The following is a 21,027-nucleotide window of genomic DNA, read 5'->3' on the forward strand; positions in this document are numbered from 1 at the left end:
AGGGTGTTTGGGGCTCAGCAATTAGTTTGAATTGTGAAGTCAATGTGACTGTAAACTGTGCATGCAGGCACTGCAGTGGCAAGCCTGAGACAAGTTTGAAAGGCTACTTCTGCGGGTGGCACAATCAGTGCTGCAGTCCTACGAGTCACATTTAATTTACAGGCCATGGGTATATGGTATATCACTTTACAAGGGACTTACAGATACATTAAATTTGCCAAACAGGTGTGAGCCAATTATAACATGTTACAGGGGAGAGAACACATGCACTTTAGCACTGATTAGCAGTGGTAATGTGCCCGGAGTCCTAAAGCCAACAAAAAGAGGGTCAGAAAAATAGGAGGAGAAAGTTAAAAAGTTTAGAGCTACCCCTGCAGAAATGGCCATTTCTAACAGTCACTGAGGAGTTCCATACCCATTTAGAGGAATGAGGCTGGAGGGTGGGTTGCTTTATGAGGTAATTGAACTCCGAGGTGACTTGCAATATCTTTATAATTTACACCAGGTGGTACTTTATCCCATATAATGCATGGTCACAGCATCACCTTATACACAAACCACTTAAAACCTTGGTTCTTAGCTCTTTCATATGAAAGAGCATGTTTACAAATATGAAGAATACAAATAAAACCTCTGTTGCAAAACTAAACACATCAAAAATCTGTTAGTTTAGGTGTAGCAAACAGATATTAGAAGCAGTTCAGGTTAGAAGCAAGTCATGTTTTTGAAAACAAAAAAGCTGCACTAGCTCGGAAAATGTAGAAACATGCACAAAGATTCTAGCTTTTCTCTATCTAAGGAGTGTAAAAAATAAACATGTTCTATCTGCTTATCATTTTAAGCAAGGAAAATAGAGCAGAAGAAAGAAAAGCAACGTTCCATTTTTGTTGCTTAAAACAGCTGCTTTAGTCATGCTCTGTGATCTGACCTGTCTTTCATCTCGGCTGCTGGCTCTGGCCGCAGGCACTATGGTGTCAGAACTCAACTGTAATAACTTGTATAGTTGAGTTCTGACATCTTTTGACTGGGTGTGTCACACGTAAACTATTATAGAGAAAATTGATACCTGCATTTATTCAGCGATTGCAGAATTCCATGTGTTATAAAGTGAATCAATGTGTTCGTTCTGAAGTGTACCTTAATATGTATGCCTAACACTTGGTAGTAACTATCTGCAATCCATTGTGGAGCTCACAACAACGTTGGATCAACACACAATTGTCGGTTACTGTCAATTACAGCAGTACAAAATGTCAAACTCTGTGATACGCTGATACCCTACTGGTTAGAAAAGTGCATGTCTGTCCTACTCTCATTAAGAAAGTTCCTAGTAATGATTAGACAAATAACTCTGATAAAAAAAAATTAAGGGCCACATGTACAAAGATCCGGTTTTGCGACTCGCAAACTGCGAGTCTTAACGACTCGCAATTTTCGTGTCGCAAAACCGGTTGTACAACAGTGTACTTTACACTGTTTGCGATTCCCAATGGGGTCGCAAATGACCTACCTCATGAATACTCATGAGGTAGGTCGCAATTTGCGACCCCATTGGGAATGGCTGCCCTCACAGGGATGGTGGCCTGCTGGAGACAGCAGACCACCAAGTCTGTGAGTGCTTTTAAATAAAGCAGTTATTTGTTTTTGAAATGCAGCCTGTTTTCCTTAAAGAAAAATGAGATGCCTTTCAACATCAAAAATGAAAAGTTTTCTTTTAATTTTTTCAGAGTAGTCAGTGGTCTGTGGGACCACTGCCTGCTCTGAAAAATTATTTTTGCTGCCAACCTCAAAGGGGAAGGGGTCCCATAGGGACCCCTTCCCGTTTGCGAATGGGTTAGCACCAGTTTGAAACTGGTGCTAACTGCGATTGTTTTGCGACCACATTTGCGGTCACAAAACAATCATACATACCATTTGGATTCGGTATAAGGAAGTGACGCCCTTGACACTCTCCTTCCTAATACCGAATCGCAAAACCCAAACTGCGATTCGGTAACAAGTTACCGAATCGCAGTTTGAGCTTTGTACATCCCAAAAAGCATTTTTCAAGTCGCAAACGGGCCGATTCTGCAAATCGGCCCGTTTGCGACTTGAAAAATGCTTCGTACATCTGGTTGTGCTCAGGAGTGACTCAGTACCCTTTTGCATACAAAACTCCATTAATAAAACTGATTGTGGGTCAAACTTCAAACTAAGTATTTGAGAAATAGCTTATAAAAAGGAAATAAGCATGCGGCGGGGACAGAACCCGTTATGTTATAATTTGAAAACATTACTTTTGCAGCCGAACTACAGGACTCATGTACAAAGGCCTTCATTACAACCCTGGTGGTCTGTGATAAAGCAGCAGTAATACCGCCAACAGGCCAGTGGTAACAAAAATGGAATTCAGACCAAGACGGAAACTGCTCAGACAGACAGCCACTTTAACACACCGACTGCCACGGCGGTAACAACAAGCACCACAACTGTAACCGCCAACAGCCAGGCGGAAGACAATGTACTGGCCGCACATTATGACCAGCCTATCCGCCAGCTTTTCAGGGGCGATACCAACAACATCAAAGCACGGCAGAAACAGAACACAGAAGTCAAAGGACTCACCTCTGAAAACACAGGGAACAACCACAATGCCATGGAGCCTGAGTTGCACATATTTCCCATGCTCGTCTACCTTTTCCTGCATTACGAACACCAACGGCGGTGAAGACGACCACGGTGAGTACTGCCGCCTAGCAAACAAGGGAGGGGGGAGGAAAAAGAGTAACACACACACGCAACACCCCCACCCCCAATACCATACACACAACCAGATGCAGTAACATTACAAATCCACCCCGTACCCCTCAGGAATAATGCAAGGACAAAATGATTTGAAGAAAGTGAGGGTAATACGATAAAAAAACATGAATAAGTGCATTAAATTACAAACGTATATACATATTTACAAATGGAGGGACACTGCCCAGTCAATGTCCGTGGGCCACAGGGCCACAACACATAGGCCAAGGCCCCACCTCACTCCTGCAACAACACCGGGAGAACACTGCAGGGGCATCAGGTCGAAAATACACAGGCACCTCAGGGGGACGGGGAAAGGGGGGGCACCTCAGCCGGAAGATGGTACAACACCACTGGTCCTGGAGGGGGCTACATGCCCTGTGTGATGTCCAGGGGAGTGCAAAGCCACTGTCTCTCAAGTGGGTGGTTTGCCCACTGCTTGGTCCTGGGGGGTGCAAGGCCACAGTCTCTCAAGTGGGTGGTTTGCACACTGCTTGGTCCTGGGGAGTGAAAGGTCATAGTCTCTCAAGTGGGTGGCTTCTCCACTGCTTGGTCCTGGGGAGTGCAAGGCCACAGTCTCTCAAGTGGGTGGTTTGCCCACAGCTTGGTCCTGGGGAGTGGAAGGCCGCAATGTCTCAAGTGGATGGCTTCTCCACTGTTTGGTCCTGGGGAGTGCAAGGCCACAGTCTCTCTAGTGGGTGGTTTGCCCACTGCTTGGCCCTGGGGAGTGCAAGGCCACAGTCTCTCAAGTGGGTGGCTTCTTCCACTGGTTCTGGAGGGGGCCTTGTGCCCAGTGTGCTTCATCCTGGGAAGGATGGGGTGAGTGGATGGCTTCTTCCACTGGTTCTGGAGGGGGCCTTGTGCCCTGTGATGCAGATCTTGGGGAGTGCAAGGTCACAGTCTCTCACCTGGCTGTCAGACCCACTGGATTTGCAGGGGCCAGGACGCACAACAGCCAATGGACGCAGGACTACACACTGTCTGTTGGCGGTGACGGCTGCTCAGTGGTGGCAATGGCGGAGCTGGTGTCGGGGCTGGCAGTGGTGGGGGGAGGCTCCAGCCCATCCCCTGCAGCCTCGGACAGCTGCCCACTGGCGGTGGTGCTGGTGGCAGTGCTGGCAGTGGTGGGGGAGGCTCCAGCCCATCCCCTGCAGCCTCGGACAGCTGCCCACTGGGGCTGCTGCTGCTGGCGGTGGTGCTGGTGGCGGAGCTGGCAGTGGTGGGGGGAGGCTCCAGCCCATCCCCTGCAGCCTCGGACAGCTGCCCACTGGCGGTGGTGCTGGTGGCAGTGCTGGCAGTGGTGGGGGGAGGCTCCAGCCCATGCCCTGCAGCCTCGGACAGCTGCCCACTGGGGTTACTGCTGCTGGCGGTGGTGCTGGTGGCAGTTCTGGCAGTGGTGGGGGGAGGCTCCAGCCCATCCCCTGCAGCCTCGGACAGCTGCCCACTGGGGTTGCTGTTGCTGGCAGTGGTGCTAGCAGTGGTGGGGGGAGGCTCCAGCCCATCCCCTGCAGCCTCGGATGGCTGAACCATCATGGTTGGTGGTGGGGGCTCAGAATGAGTCCCAGCACCAGGCCTCCTGTTCTTCCTGCCTGCTGGTGCAGGCCCCTTGCTCTTCCTGTCAGCAGCCGGGGATTGCCCCTTGCCCTTCACACCTGCAGCTGGTGGTGCCTCCTTGCCCTTCCTAGTCGCAGCTGGTGGTGCCTCCTTGCCCTTCCTTGATGCACCTGTTGCAAGCACCCTGTCAGTGTTGCTGCCTGGTGCCCAGGATCCTCTCCCACCTGCAGTAGCTGTCGACACTACTGTGCCCCTGGACTAGGTGGCTGAGGTGCTTGCCTGGGTTTTCTTCACCCTGGCCTGACGTGAAGGACGGGGAGTAGGAGGGGTAGGGAAGAAGTCAATGGTGCAGAGGAAAAGCTTCTTAGGGACATTGGGGTGGGAAGAGGGTGAAGGTTTGGGAGTGGAGGAAGAGGAAGTGGTTGTAAGAGGTATCTGTCTGCTGTGTTTGGGTGCAGGCGCATGGGCTGGATGCTGTTGTGAGGTGGATGGCTGTTGGGTGCCTGAGTGCTTGCGTTTGGGTACCTTGGGAGGAGGGGGCACAGACACAGTGGGAGTGGACACAGGGGACGTGTGCATGGAAGCGGGGGTGGTAACTTCTAGTGAGGGGCTTGTAGTGATAGGGGTGATGATGGTAGTGGATGAGGATGTAGTGCATGCAGGTGTGAGTGTAGACGTGACTGGGAGGGAGGTGGACGAGGAGGAGGAGGGGTACACAGTGGAGGCAGTGGATGTTGGTATGTCTGCATCTGGATGGTGTTTGTGTCAGTGCCTGTGGGGTGATGTGTGGTGCTTGTGTTTGCCCGAACTACTCCTGTGTGTTGTCCTGGGTGCATGCTGGTCTGCCTGTGTGGTTGGGATAGGTTGGGGTTGAGGGGAATGGGATTGGGCAGAGGAGGTTGGAGGGGGAGGCTTGAAACAGGTGCAATGGCTGCCATCAGGGAGGAGGCCAGAGCCTGGATTGATCTCTGTTGGGCCACCATGCCAGAGTAAATGCCCTCCAGGAATGCATTTGTTTGTTGCAAATGGGCTGCCAGCCCCTGGATGGCATTCACAATGGTTGACTGCCCAACATAGATGGATCACAGGAGGTCAACAGCCTCCTCACTCAGGGCAGCAGGGCTAACTGAGGCAGGGCCTATGGTGCCTGGGGCGAAAGAGATGCCCACCCTCCTGGGTGAGCGGGCACGGTAAACACACTGAGGGGCTGCTGGGAGGGCGGTGCTTGTACGTGGGTGGTGGCTGTACCTGTAGTTGGGATGGGCACAGAGGTGTCCGTTACCACCAGGGAGCTTCCATCAGAGGAGGTATCACTGTCAGAACTGTCCCCTCCAGTCTCCGCTGTGGTGCTCCCCTCGCCCTCCGTCCCACTGGTGCCCTCACCATCGATGGATTTGGCCTCCTGGGCCCTGTGGGATGCAGCTCTCCCCATCGCCGGTGCCTCTGCTCCTCCACCAGATGATACTAATGCACATAAGGACAGGGCGACAAAACAAAAAGGGGGGGACAAGACAAAGGAAACACTTGGTCAATGGCGGCAACAACACCACCGTTGGCATACACAACACACTCACACACAGGGAACAGCCCTACGCACTAGGCAATGCACTAACAGTCACAATGCTAATCACCAGCCCATGGACAGAGATACCTAACGCCAATTACAGCATACCTGGGACCAGCAGACCCCTGCCTAGTAGTGGAGGCCGACTAGTTTGTTTGGAGGAGGTTGACACCTCACCCAGTCCAACATGGGCCCTATCCTCCACTGGCCGGCCTGGCCTACGGGCACCCACAGGCCCACATCCCCACCCTGATGCCACCCCACCATGCACAAGTAGTATATTGGGGCACTGTACTCACCCCCTTGTGGCTGCTGTGATGCCCCCAAGCGCCCATACAGCTCCGGATAGGCCACCACCAGTATGCGGGCCATCAGGGGGGTCAGGGTCCGACGGGCACCCCTTCCTCGTTGGGAGGCCATCCCCAGCTGGGCCTCTGCAGTTTTCCGTGCCCAGCGTCTCAGGTCCTCCCACCGTTTGTGACGGTGGGTGCTCCACCTGCCGTAGACCCCCCGGGTCCGCACGTCCTTGCCGATGGCACGCCATATACCCTTTTTTTTATGGGCGCTGACCTGCAGAGAAATACACATAGGAAAAGGTATCAGTCAGACCGTCCTGCCTGTTACACCCATGGCCCACCATAGCCCTCACATCCCCTTACGCACAGACATTGCCCACCATACATGCAGCACACTGCCCAGGGCCCTTACCTCAACCCCCCCCACACGAGGCCCTCACACACAGTACTCCATGCATTCATGCCCCATTCATGGTGCTCACAGTGTACTCACCTGTTGGTCTGGAGGCCCATACAGCATTCGGTACTGGGGTAGGACCCCATCCACCAGTCTCTCCAACTCTGCAGCGGTGAAGGCAGGGGCTCTTTCCCCAGTGACATGAGCCACGGTCGGTTCCAGACACAGGTCACATCAGCACTTGTAGTGTAGGTCCTCTCCTGTTGAAGGTCAGGTAGCAGTTGAGTGATTAGATAGAAAATGGCGGTGACGTCCGCGGCGGTGCGTACCATCACCGCCGGCGTACATCACCATTGGCCACTGTAACCCATAGGGCCCAATTGTATCCAATGAGGAGTTGCACTGCAGTTTTCAACTACCTCCCGCAACGGCGCACAACGTCAGCGGAATTACTTCATTTCCACCTGTCCCTCAATACAGGACAGGCAGACGTGATTTCAGGGGGGGCAGGCCAGGGCACCTAACTGCGTCACAGTACACATAGGCACCATTTGGGCCTATACAACATGTAGGAAGTTGGCTCTCTATATACTATCTCAAAGTGAGAGATAGTGTGCACAGAGTCCAAGGGATCCCCTTAGAGGTTGATAGTGGCAAAATTAGATGATACTAATGCTCTATTTTGTGGTAGTGTGGTCGAGCAGTAGGCTTATCAGAGGGTAGTGTTAAGCATTTGTTGTACACACACAGGCAATAAATGAGGAACACACACAAAGACTTAACTCCAGGCCAATAGTTTTTATAGAGAAAAATATATTTTCTTAATTTATTTTAGAACCACAAGATTCAAGATTTGAGGTAAGTACATAAAATGCAAGATGCTTCACACAGGTAAGTATAGAACTTTGATTTCAAACAGTAGTACACATAGTTTTAGTTAAAATGGCAATAAGATATTTTAAAAGTGGACACAGTGCAAAAATAAACAGTTCCTAGGGGAGGTAAGTTTGGTTAGTTTTCTCAGGTAAGTAAAGCACTTACACAGTCAGCCTCCTGGGCATAGGCAGCCCACCGTTGGGGGTTCAAGGCAACCCCAAAGCCACAGCACCAGCAACACAGGGCGTTCAGGTGCAGAGGTCAATGTTGGGCCCATAACACATAGGCGCTTATGAAGAACATGGGTGCTCCGGTCCTAGTCTGCTTACAGATAAGTACCTTCGTCCTCGGGGAGCAGACCAGTGGGGTTTTGTAGAGCACTCTGGGGGTGGGACACACAAGCCCTCAAAACACACCCTCAGCGGCACAGGGGCGGCCGGGTGCAGTAGGCAAAGTAGGCGTTGGGTTTGCTATAGAAAGCAATGGAGGGACCCAGGGGTCACTTAGGTGATGTAGGCATGGCACAGGACGGCTTCTCCGGCCAGCCACCGGATGGGCTAGAATGAGGGCCGCCTGCTGGTCACTCCTGCACTGGTAGGTGGTTCCTCTCGGTCCTGGGGGCTGCGGGTACAGTGCTTGGTCCATGCGTCGGGTTCCTTTGTTACAGGAAGTCGCGGTCAGCAGAGCATCTGGATCCTCTCTGCAGGCGTTGCTGCGGGGGTGCAGGGAGGTGGACTCAGGGTGTCCACGTCGTTGGAGTCACCTGGGAGTCCTCTCTGCGGTGTTAGTTTCTCCAAACTCAAGCCGGGAGCGTCGGGTGCAGACTGTGAAGTCTCACGCTTCCGGCGGGAAGTGAGAGTCTCTTTAAAGTTGTTTAAAAGTTGCAAAGTTGTTGCAGTTACTGAACAGTGCTGCTGTTCTCAGGAGTTTCTTGGTCCTTTAGGTGCAGGGCAGTCCTCTGAGTCCTAAGAGGTCGCTGGTCCTGTCGGATGCGTCACTGTGCAGGTTCTTTGAGTCTGGAGACAGGACGGTAGGGCTGGGGCCAAGTCAGTTGATGTCTCCGTCGTCTCTGCGGGGCTTTCAGGTCAGCAGTTCTTCTTTTTTCTTCAGGTTGCAGGAATCTGATCTCCTGGGTTCAGGGTCGCCCCTAAATACACAATTTAGGGGTGTGTTTAAGTCTGGGGGGCAGTAGACAATGGCTACTGTCCTTGAGGGTGGCTACACCCTCTTTGTGCAACCTCCCTTAGGGGAGGGGGCCACATCCCTATTCCTACTGGGGGAATCCTCCAAACTCAAGATGGAGGATTTCTAAAGGCAGGGGTTACCTCAGCTCAGGGCACCTTAGGGGCTGTCCTGACTGGTAGGTGACTCCTCCTTGTTTTTCTCATCTCCTGTGACCTTGCCGCCAAAAGTGGGGGCAGTGGCCAGAGGACCGGGCATCTCCACTAGCTGGGATGCCCTGGGGTGGTGTAACAAAAGGCATGAGCCTTTGAGGCTCACCGCCAGGTGTTACAGTTCCTGCAGGGGAGGTGAGAAGCACCTCCACCCAGTACAGGATTTGTTGCTGGCCACAGAGTGACAAAGGCACTCACCCCATGTGGCCAGAAACTCGTCTGGTTGTGGCAGGCTGGCAGAAACTGGTCAGCATAGCACTAGGAGTCGGACTGGTATTCAGGGGGCATCTCTAAGATGCCCTCTGGGTGTATTTTACAATAAATCCTACACTGACATCAGTGTGCACTCATTGTGCTGAGAAGTTTTATACCAAACCTCCCAGATTTCAGTGTAGCCATTAGGGAACTGTGGAGTTCGTAATTGACAGACTCCCAGACCATATACTCTTTATGGCTACCCTGCACTTACAATGTCTAAGGTTTGGCTTAGACACTGTAGGGGCATATTGCTCATGCAACTATGCCCTCACCTGTGGTATACTGCACCCTGCCTTAAGGCTGTAAGGCCTGCTAAAGGGGTGACTTACCTATGCCACAGGCAGTGGGATGTGGGCATGCCACCCTGAGGGGAGTGCCATGTTGACTTAGTCATTTTCTCCCCACCAGCACACACAAGCTGTGAGGCAGTGTGCATATGCTGAGTGAGGAGTCCCCGGGATGGCATAATACATGCTGCAGACCTTAGAGACCTTCCCTGGTCACAGGGCCCTTGGTACCAGGGGTACCATTTACAAGGGACTTATCTGTGTGCCAGGTCTGTGCCAATTGCGGGAACAAAGGTACAGTTTAGGGAAAGAACACTGGTGCTGGGGCCTGGTTAGCAGGGTCCCAGCACACTTGCAATCATGACTGGCATCAACAAAAGGCAAACAGTTAGGGGGTAACCATGCCAAGGAAGGCATTTTCTTACACAACAATATTGTGTTACAGTTACAACATGCAATGCAGTGTAGTGTTTGGAAATATGGAATACTGACCAGCTACTCACCGTTGGCCCCTAGATTGCAACCGCTGCGGATGAATAGGAGATGGAGACATCCCCCCATGTACAGGCCCGCTGGTGGACTTGGCAACAATGGAGGACAGGCACATTATCCTCACCTATAGACTGGACAGGGCCACAATCACAGAGCTGTGTGCCCAAATTGGAACCTGACCTGATATCTGCTATCTGTCAGCCCGCCGCGATCCCCCCTCTTGTGCAAGTCCTATCTGTGCTCCATTTCAGCAAGTGGCTCCTTCCAAGTGACAGTGGGCTTGGCAGCAGGAATGTCTCAGCCAATGTTCTCAATAGTGCTGGCCAGAGTATTATCTGCCCTGATTAAACACATGCGCAGCTACATCGTTTTCCCCCAGGTGGAAGATTTGGCCACAGGGAAAGCTGATTTCTATGCAATGGGACATATCACCATCATAATTGGGGATATTGATGGTACACATATTGCATTTGTCCCCCCCGGAGAAATGAACAGGTGTTCGAAAATCGAAAGAGCTTTCACTACATGAATGTGCAGATAGTGTGCCTGGTGGACCAGTACATCTCCCATGTCAGTGCCAAGTATCCTGGGTCTGTGCATGATGTCTTTATCCTGAGGAATAGCAGAATCCCATATGTGATGGCTCAACTCCAGAGGCACCGGGTGTGGCTAATAGGTGAGCCCTCGTTCCCACCTAGTGGATGTTGTTGTATGGGTATGGTGTGGGCCCTAAGGGTTAGTGTGTGTCTAACAGTTGTCCCTTGATATTTGCAGGTGACTCTGGTTACCCCAACTTCTCATGGCTACTGACCTCTATAAGGAATCCCAGGACAAGGGCAGAGGAACGTTACAATGAGGCACATGGGCGAACAAGAAGAAGAATAGAAAGGACATTCAGCCTCCTGATGGCCAGGTTTCTTTGCCTCCATCTAACAGGTGGATCCCTGTACTACTCACCCAAGGTGTGCCAGATCATTGTGGCATGCTGGATGTTGCACAACCTTGCCTTACGTCACCAGGTGCCTTTTCTGCAGGAGAATGAGGCTGGAGATGGGCGTGTGGCAACAGTGGACCCTGTGGACAGTGAAGATGAGGAGGCAGAGGATGAGGATGAGGACAACAGAAGTGCTATAATACGACAGTACTTCCAATGACACACATGTAAGACACTGTAATTACACTTTACATTGACAGTTTTGTGTTTGACATTGTCACTGGCAGGTTGAATTTTCCACTTCTATGGCCACTTACTGTACCCTTTGGCATCTCTATTTTCAGATATTTGTGCCTCACTATTGCTCCTGGTGTGTTGACTGCAGCCAACTACAGGTCATTCCTATGTGTACATTACTGTACAGTTATATTGCAGTGTTTAAAGCTTGTTAAACGAATACATGGCTAAATGATTTGACAGACTCCATACTTGTATTTATTCAAATGGTGTCTATTTAAGTGCTAATGATTAGAGGGAGATGTGCAATGGGCTGGGGTGATGATGGAGGAATGTCCAGGATAGAGTCCAGTCTATTTGTATCACTGGTGCAGTGTCCAAGGGGGCATAGGAAGGAGAGCAATGGCAGTTCATGGTGGACAAGGTGACAGAGTGGGACACAAGGCTGACATTCAGGAGAGTCTTATGTCCTGGCGGGGGTCTTGGCAATGTTCTCTGGCTTCTGCCTGGATCGCAGGGACCGTTTGTGGGGTGGTTCTCCTCTGCAGGGGGTGGGGTGCTGGTGGCCTGTTGTTCCTGTGGCGGGGCCTCCTGTCCACTAGAGGCAGCAGAGGTGAAAGGCTGTTCATCGGTTTGGCTAGTGCCAGGGCCGGGTGGTGTGCCAATGCCTCCCTCATGGTGTTGGACATGTCTGCCAGCACCCCTGCAATGGTGACCAGGGTCGTGTTGATGTCCTTCAAGTCCTCCCTGATCCCCAGGTACTGCCCCTCCTGCAGCTACTGGGTCTCCTGCAACTTGTCCAGTATCTGGTCCATCGTCTCCTGGGAATGGTGGTATGCTCCCAGGATGTTGATGAGTGCCTCCTGGAGAGTCGGTTCCCTGGGCCTGTCCTCCCCCTGTTGCACAGCAGTCCTCCCAGCTTCCCTGTTGTCCTGTGCCTCTGTCCCCTGAACCGTGTGCCCACTGCCACTGACCCCAGGTCCCTGATCATCCTGTGTTTGTGGGGTGGCCTGGGGTTCCTGTAGTGGTGAACACACTGCTGATTGACGTGTCCTGGGGACAGAGGTATGGGCCCGCTGGGTGGGTACTCTGCTGGTGTTTTCTGAGTGGGGAGGCTCTGTGGTGGTATGGGACTGTGTCTGGGTTACCGACTGTCCGTAGATCCCTGATGGGCCAGGTTGGTCAACTAGATCCAGGCGTCCAGAGCTGCTGTCATCACTGTGGGCCTCCTCTCCGGTGACGTTGAGTGGGGGACCTGTGGGGATGTAAATGCAGTGTTATTGTTTCTGTGTGTGTCATCTTGTGCATGGGTGTGTTGCCCTGTATGGTTGTTATTGCCCTGGCAGCTATGCCTTGTGTGAGTAGTTATTTTGTGGGCTAGGTGATTCTCTCTAATGTGCATGCTTTAGTGATGGGTGTCCATGCAGGTCTGTGATGGGGGTCCGTGCATTGGTGTTACATGCAGGGCTTGGTATTGGGATGAGTGGGTTGTGATGGTGGGGTATCTGGGAGGTGGTGAAGTGATGGGAGTGAGGGTAAGGGTGGGGGTTTGTGATGGCATGCAGGTAGGCGTGGTGATAGTAATAGAGATTTGACTTACCAGAGTCCAGTCCTCCTCCTACTCCTGCCAGGCCCTCAGGATGCATGATTGCCAAGACTTGCTCCTCCCATGTTGTTAGTTGTGGGGGAGGAGGTGGGGGTCCACCACCAGTCCTCTGTACAGCTATTTGGTGCCTTGCTGCTGTGGAACGCACCTTCCCCCGATGGTCGTTCCACCTCTTTCTGATGTCATCCCTTGTTCTGGGGTGCTGTCCCACGGCGTTGACCCTGTCCACAATTCTCCGCCATTGCTCCATCTTCCTTGCAATGGATGTCTGCTGCACCTGTGATCCGAATAGCTGTGGCTCTACCCAGATGATTTTCTCCACCATGACCCTTAGCTCCTCCTCAGAGAACCTGGGGTGTCATTCCAGTTTCATGTGTGATGTAGGGTGCGTGGATGGTGTATAGGTGATGGTGGTGTGTGGCTGTGGTCTTGTCTGTGGTTTTGCTATCTCTCTTGTCACACTTGTTTGCAATGGTAAAGGGTTGTGGGTAATCTGTGTGTGTGTTTGATAGTGGTGTGTGGGTGTGGGTGTGGTATGTGTATGGGTGTCAGGTGTGTGTAGTTTAAATTGTCCAATGTGGTGTTGTTTTGTATGTGTGTGTGTATTTTGAGCACGGCGGTATGTAGTGCCAATGGTTTACCGCCATTGAATGTCCGCCACCGTGATTCGTGGGTCATAATGCTGTGGGCGTAGTTCTGTTGGCGTAACAGTGTGGGTTTTGATTCCGCCAGTTTATCACTGTCCTTTGGGCTGGCGGACTTGTGTGTGTGGCTGTATAGTGACCGATTGCTATGTGTGGGTCATAATATGGGTGGTGGTAATCCGCTGCGGTGGTGGTATTTTGGCGGCAGTCAGCATGGCAGTAAGTGGTATTTACCGCCAATGTCATAATGAGGGCCAAAGTGTTTTAACTGTTGCAAGTTCTCAGATTCAATAAATCTGAGGGTTTGTAATCCCTAAAACACTTTTTGAAATGCACTAACCCCAATTACCAATTTACAAAAGGTTTTCTGAATTGTTAAATGGGTTTAGGAAACAGTAAGGAATTTGGAAGGGACATGTTTAGGGTGTCCCTTCCAAATACTGATGTCTTATGGTATGTATCAATGTTTTGCAACCAAATTCTGGTCGCAATTTAATATTATGACTCCAATTCAAATGAGTTGGTAACCCATTCACAAACAGAACAGGACCCCTTCCCCTTTGTGAATGTTGACACAATGTTTTGGCAGGGTTGTGTGTATTTAAACACATCCCATTTTTCTTTCAGTTAAACAGGCTGCATAAAAAAAAGATTGCTTGATTTAAAAGCTATTACAGACATGGTGGTCTGTTTATTAATCATAGCAAACTTTAGTGGGTCACAATTTGTGACCTACATTATGAATATTGGTGAAGCAGATCGAATTTGGTTAACTGACCTTTTAGATCATAAGTCAGTTTGTAAAATCTAAAACAATTGGCGACCTTGACCAGCCCACAATGACAGACCTGTTGCACATGTGTCATAAGCCTGACGTCCTCTGGGTTTGCTGAAGGTTGTTGTGTTGCCTTTCCCTTCCGCTGAAAGGGACAATTAGCAAGGCCGCTGCAGTGAAAACTGTTGATTCATAGACGTGCTTGCAGCCATTGAGCTACATTGGGTGTTGCTAGGCCTAGTAAAAAAATAATCCTTTGGGCTCTGTGTGGCTGTCATGGTCCCTTTCTGTAATACTGGAAGAGGAAAACCGGCACCAAGCAGCGGCGTAACAAAGGCTCCTCAAGCCCCCACAGTGCGTGGTGGGGGGAGGCTTTTCCATACTAGAGGGAGCCTTCTCAGCCCTTCCTGATGTGAGCCTTGGGGACCCCTTCAGCATATCTTGCAGGTCCCCCCATCCCTCACGTTTTGTTACACCACTGGCACCAAGGTGGTTGTATTGAAAAATAGCAGCGCCAAGCGCAGGATGATGCCAGGGTCAGACTGTCCTAGAGGTCAATCCTGCAGTGCCTTTCAAAACTCCCTTGATGTCGTTGTGACATGCTTTACTTTTGTCCCACCTTGAGGCTGCTGTGTTACATCTTGGACACCGACCCTGTTACATGGATAACTGCACGATTGTGGATATGCTTTACTGTAAGGAACAACTTTTTTATTTTGTCTCTCCCCTTTGTGCTCCATGGCGCTCTCAAGTCTTACGTAGCGCAAACTCAATCAGCAGTATTGGAGCATTTTGCATGACTACCAGTTACTTCACATTGTTTCTTTTGTTTCTCCTTCGCGCTGCATGGCGGCCATGTCGCTTTCAAGTTTTACACAACGCAATGGGAAGTATTGGAGCGCTTTGCATGTTTACCAGTTACTGCACATTGTTTCTTTTGTTTTTCCTTCATGCTCATGGTGCCCATGGCGCTTTCAAGTTTTACATAGCGCAGTGGGTAGAATGGAGCACTGTGAATCACTACCAGTTACTTCACATTGTTTTTTTTGTTTTTTCTTCGCGCTCCATAGCGACCGTGGCGCTTTCAAGTTTTACACAGCGCATTGGGCAGTATTGGAGCACTTTGCACAACTACCCGTTACTTCACATTGTTTTTTAGTTACCTTACGTCACAGTTGCAAAGAGGACAATGCATCCCGTTTGCACACAGCTTACAAAATGGCAGCACAAAGCTTGTTTAACTATAGTTAAGCACTTTCATTTTCTTCATCACTATATAGTTATCGTTGACAATTCTCGTTTCACTGTTTCTCATTCAAAGTTCCCTTTTGTCAGGATGGTCTTGCAGAGCTGCTTGCATAGTGGAATTATGTGGCAGGAAAGGACTAAATTATGAAGCAGGGTTGACTAATTTATGTGGCAAAAAAGTCCAATAATGCACTTACAATACCAATAGCTCTCACTCATGCAAATTTGAGACCTATTGCATTGCAAATGCTTGTTTTTAGCTGTTTTTGATTTCTTTTTATGGTCTGGAGGGCTGGTTTTACTGTTAATTTCCCTGATATTAAAACAAACATTGCAAGCTCTGGTCAGTGTTCCATACCTGGCAAAACACCACTGTGTCCGACCCAAATGTTGGGCACTTCTTCAAACAGCACAGAGGGCACATAACAGTGACTTCGGATGTTCTGGGCCCTATCAAAGGTTATCCATCAAAACAAGGTAATTTTAGATGGCGAAAAACAATGCTTAAAAAAACACATACAATGTTTTACCAGCACTGGCTCAGAAGCGGACTATTTTCGTGGCAGACGTGCCCATTGGGCAGAAGCGAAATGTCATCACACTTCAGTGAGGGTCGCCATTGGCTGAGGGGGGATCTGTTGGGTGAAAGGAAAGTGTGATTGGCAGACAGACCAATGAAGGCAGGTCATTAACAAAAGCCCCCACATGTAGAAATCATGTAAAAAAATAAAACAATAGTCTGTCTCAAATGCCAGACCTAAAAATGGATCCACAATGCCCTGCTTGTCCAGTGTTTAATCAGTTTATGCTCTTCGGGCATGCTGTGGCTGAGCAGCGCCTTCGTGAGCAGCAGGCATTCTTTTCAGCTGCAGTGGAACAGGCAGTTTCTTCGGGAAGGGTGAACTATATTTCTGGGCTTTTTTCTAGCTTGTTGCTGTATTTTTAAAAGCTGTATTGCCACTGGCCCTCTCGTACTGCCCCATTGCCTTGCCCTCACTAAAGGTGCTGGGTCAGCTTTGTAAAGCTAGACGCATAATGGGCGTGGCTCGCACGTGCGCAGACGTACCGTTCTCTCCAGGGATTGGCTGCAGCGAGGCCTTTAGGCAGGAAGGCGGGACCTGAGGCCAGCAGCCAGGCCAGTGCTGGTGTTCTGTGCCCAAGGATGGATATGAGGGTCCACGGCAGATGCCAGGGGTTTTATGTCAGACTAACGAGTGCAAACACATTGTCTGATATAAATATTATGTTAGAAATATTGTCCCACTTGGTGTAGGTTTTCTGTTATTAACTCCCAATGTGGAAACCATTTTTTTAAACATATTGGACACAATATTTATGTCAGATTGTACTTCTGCATACCATATTCTGGTACCACGCCATCCTGGGAGAGTAGCTGAGCGTGCTCTGGTCCTGCCACTGTAGAGGTGACTGGGGTATGGCAGCTCTGCAGAAGTGGAAGTGTATTAACCGCTGACAAGGTAGCCAAGAATGTACCTAAAGATGTCTCTAGCCAGACCTTAAAATTAGAAAATACCCTGGTGTTTTTCTGATTGCTAGTCATCATCCGGACCCTCCTCTTCCGCACGCCATCACCCCCCTATGTGCACATTGTGTTGGTAAGATGGACCAGGTTGCTTTTAATTGCTATCCTCCTGTGACCAATCTCCACTCCTTTCATTGGTCCATTTCCAAACCAAGTAACTTTTGATCTGACTTAGACTTCAACATAATCTTCTTTTAGCTGTACCAGCCCTTTGAAAAGCAATACAGACGGAGTGGGAAAACCCCTCTTCATCTGCCCTTTTCCAACTCTTCAAGCTTTCGTACCCTGAGTCACTAACCACTGATGAAGAGGATGAATTCAAGCATGTGAATCTATGAAACATGGCAATGCTGGAGAACCAGAGTTACAGGTAAGAAACTTTCTACCTTTTCACACATGTCCTTCTCTGACTCTCTTTCCATATAACTACGTCTCTCTGCAAAGTCCATATCATCTCTAAGCAAATATTGAGTAGAGAGCAAGCAGTTACCTAAACAATTTAAAGGTGTCTGGCAGAAGGAGATAAGAAGAAAGCAAGATTTAGGAAAAATAAAAAGAGATGCTGAAGTGGAATAGTGTCACGTGTGGGCATAAAAGTGGTAGTAAGAAGATTACCTTAGAGAGAGAGATGAAATAAAGAATAAAGGAAAATAATATTTGATGAATGTGACTATTATGAAATAGTTTCTAATGTTATCTTTGATAATTATTGAACTTTTATAAATGAGTGTTTCAGTGTACATGCTCATTTAACCAGACATACCTGCCTGATGACAGTATCTGAATTCATACTTTCTTTTTCAGCTACAGCCTGCCTTCCACCCTGTGGTGAGTACTTCTCTGTTTGTAGGACTTTTCATATTGGCTATCAATAATATTGCCTCTTTCTGCAATCAGTAGTTTATGTGGCTGTTTTGATCACTGCTCACATTACTTGTCATCTTTGAAAATATCCATTTAGTTAAGATGGAGGTAAAAATTCACAAGGATTTGCTGTGATTTCCTTTTGTAGTGCTAACTCACTTATTTTTGAATTCCAGTAGTCAGTCAGATGTAACCCTGGAGTACTTCTGTCTTACTCTTGGGGCTCGATAGTAAGCCAGACGTACTACAAGAGTAAGTCAAACCTCCTCTCAACACACTGTTTAAGAATTTGACCCTTAGTTTCTTGTTGTTCTATTCCAAAGAACATGAATGGGTCACAAAACTAGTAATGTGAAGGAACATAAAAAGGAACATCCAACACTCCAAAAAGAAACACTCCAAACTCTGGGACAGATTTACTATTACTTTGTGCTAGGTTTGCATTTCAAAAGTGATGGAAGCCGTAACAAAGTGCAAAGTAAATTGGGATTTTCTTTCCAGCTAAAAACTTCTTTTGGAATGGCAAGTAGACGTAAAGCATCACCAAGTCTCAAGTGCCTCCTACAGGTGGTACATGGGCATTCCCATGCAACCACCGTGGACTTTGACACAAACCCCTATGCACTAACATTGGTAGACCGGAATTTGCATCAAGAAAATTATGCCTTCTCTAAGCAGGCATATTGCAGAAACGTTTTCTTTTTTCCAAATTTTTACAACTTTGCATGTGTGCTGTACCAGATGGCACATTTGCAAAGTGGGAAAAATCTTAAACTTTATCCAAGCATAGTATTTTGTACTGGAAGGGTAACATTCTAGTTCAGAACATATGCTTGACATCTTGCACTCACACTTTCAATATGGTGCTATGGTGTGCTTTGGCACAAAGTAGCCTATGGTGCACCAGTGCTAGGGCATAGAGCCACAGCACAATACCTTAGTACGTATTAAGCTGTTCTCTCCCTTTCATGCAAACTTTGGTTGCTGTACTGCATAAGAACTTAGGAAATTTTCCCACTTTCTCAGTGCCTTGATACTCAATGGGTGATTAGCCACGCTTTACAAATCCATGATTGATTGATTGATTTGATTGATTGACTTTATATTTAAATTTTAAGGTTAAATGGATGATTTCCTCAAGCATGCAGGTTTTGCCGCTCCCTTTCAGTGCCTTATATCTGCTGAATTTTACACCTTTAATTGTCCTAATCACATCACACCATTAATTTTGCAAAGTTAAGTATTTGTCTGTGTAACTATGCCACCAGAGTTCTAATCCTAGTTTATCCGTTTGACCAATAAATACAGTCATGAGGAAATCTCTTTTCCCTATACAGTTTGACAAATATATACTGTCAAGAGGAAATCCCTCTGCAACGAAAGGGACAAGTAAGACGCAGAATCTGAAACAATATTTGGGATCATAATTTTAATAACTTTGCTTCCCAAATAGAAATAGTAGTGCTAAACATATCTTTGAGAGATTGAGCTTTTATGGAGGAGGTTGCACCAGCCCATTCTCCTCTACAATTAGAAGAGGTTTGAACATCCCAGATTAACCTTCCCTAATGCAGACATACAAATGTTTGCAAGTCAACATTGCAGAAAACAGAAGCTCCAATATGATATACTCAAAGAAAAGCAAGGTTGATTGGTACTTTCATCTCTTACGTCTCCAAGATCTCCTAGTTTTCAGTCACCCATGCCTCCTAATGGAGCTCATTTGGCACCCCTTGCCAGACTCGGATCCCGGGTGACCCGAGTCTCTGACAAGGCACCATACACCTGAATACCTAGAGGCGCGGGCATCGCTGAGTAAAATCACTATTAATGCCTTACCAGTCAGTCGTCCAGATAGCTGAAACATACTAATGCCTTCAGAAAGAGAATTGTTCTCTTTAGCCAGTTTGGCCTTAAGATCTTAGAATGTTTTGTACCTTCCTGGCAGGCAGATCCATGTTTTATGGGACGTAGCCAGTGAAATATTGCTAGCCATCCCAAAGACATTGGGGACTCGCTGGTTCAAATGAGATATGATGGACAGGACACAGCTAAATATGTCTTGTGTGATAGCTTGGACACTACGGACTGTGTGAACAGAGCTATTGGCACCGCTGTGGTGCTTACAAGTACACCTGGATGCGATCAATTCGGTTTTCAGGGGATGTCCAGAAGTCCCTTTTGGGCATGCTTTTTGATTGTGCTACATTTCTTGAGGAGAATGTTTAGGTGCACTTACAGTCAAAAACAGCACAACCATTGGGACTCTTGTCTACTGCTAAGCTGTTCCACCAACAATGTAGGGGAGTCTATGGGTTTTTCCAGGGAGCTATCCCTCCCAACCTGCATATACTGCCATTTTATGACCAAGAAGATGTCCAGCTATACCTGAAGCAACCTTGGCCTCTAGAGCTGAAAAGGCAATTAATGAGATTTTCATTTACCTGCACCCTACTAAGATGCCTTTAGAATGACAGGGTTAAGGAACAATTAGTACGATCACGCTGATTATGTGGCACAGTAGAAGAATCGTTCATCCACATGGTCTAATAGAGTTCCTGAAATTCTGGTTCATACTGTTAATTAGGTTTTTAAATATACGGACCTGTAACTAAGAGGTAGGAGCCTGTCTGAAGAGTGCTTCATGATTCCTTAATTTTATGAATCTAAGCCTGGCATAACTGAGTATTGCAGACAATGAATTGCAGTTACAAGGCCAGGGCAAAGAAGCCTTAATGCACACAGTGGCAATGTACTGGCTCCCAGTATTTAGTTTTATAAGACACTGTAGTTATAATCGAGGTCCAGCCGGAGCTCTCACCCGGTGCCCGGTCATGGCTTCCCCAGCCACGGGCCCCAGTAGGCGGCTTGCGGTACCAGGCCTCCTGGGTCCCTGCCCCTGCAGAGATATACACCCCCCCTTCCGCCGCCGAGCGCTCTGTCCCTCGGAAGCCCTGACCAGGGAGGGGGTCCGGCTCGGTCTGATGTTTTCAGAGAAGCAACCCAAAGTTGCCAAATAGACCCAACCCCACGCAGCCCTGACCGAACAGAGTCTGGTCTGGACTCTGCCAGGGGCTGCTCGGAGCTCTCCCGGGCTCCTCTTCCAGCTCGGCACCCGGCAGGAAGGGGGGCAGCTGGTTCTTCACGCAGGGCTGGTCTAGGCACAAAACCGGTGGGGCTGGGCGGCACGAGAGTCCTCCAGGACTGTCTCCACCATACCATGGGCTCAGGGCGGGTGCCTTCCACCTTCCTGGAGCCCGGGGTAGACAAGGAGGCT

This window comes from Pleurodeles waltl, chromosome 7, assembly GCF_031143425.1.
Source record: "Pleurodeles waltl isolate 20211129_DDA chromosome 7, aPleWal1.hap1.20221129, whole genome shotgun sequence".
NCBI lineage: Eukaryota > Metazoa > Chordata > Amphibia > Caudata > Salamandridae > Pleurodeles > Pleurodeles waltl.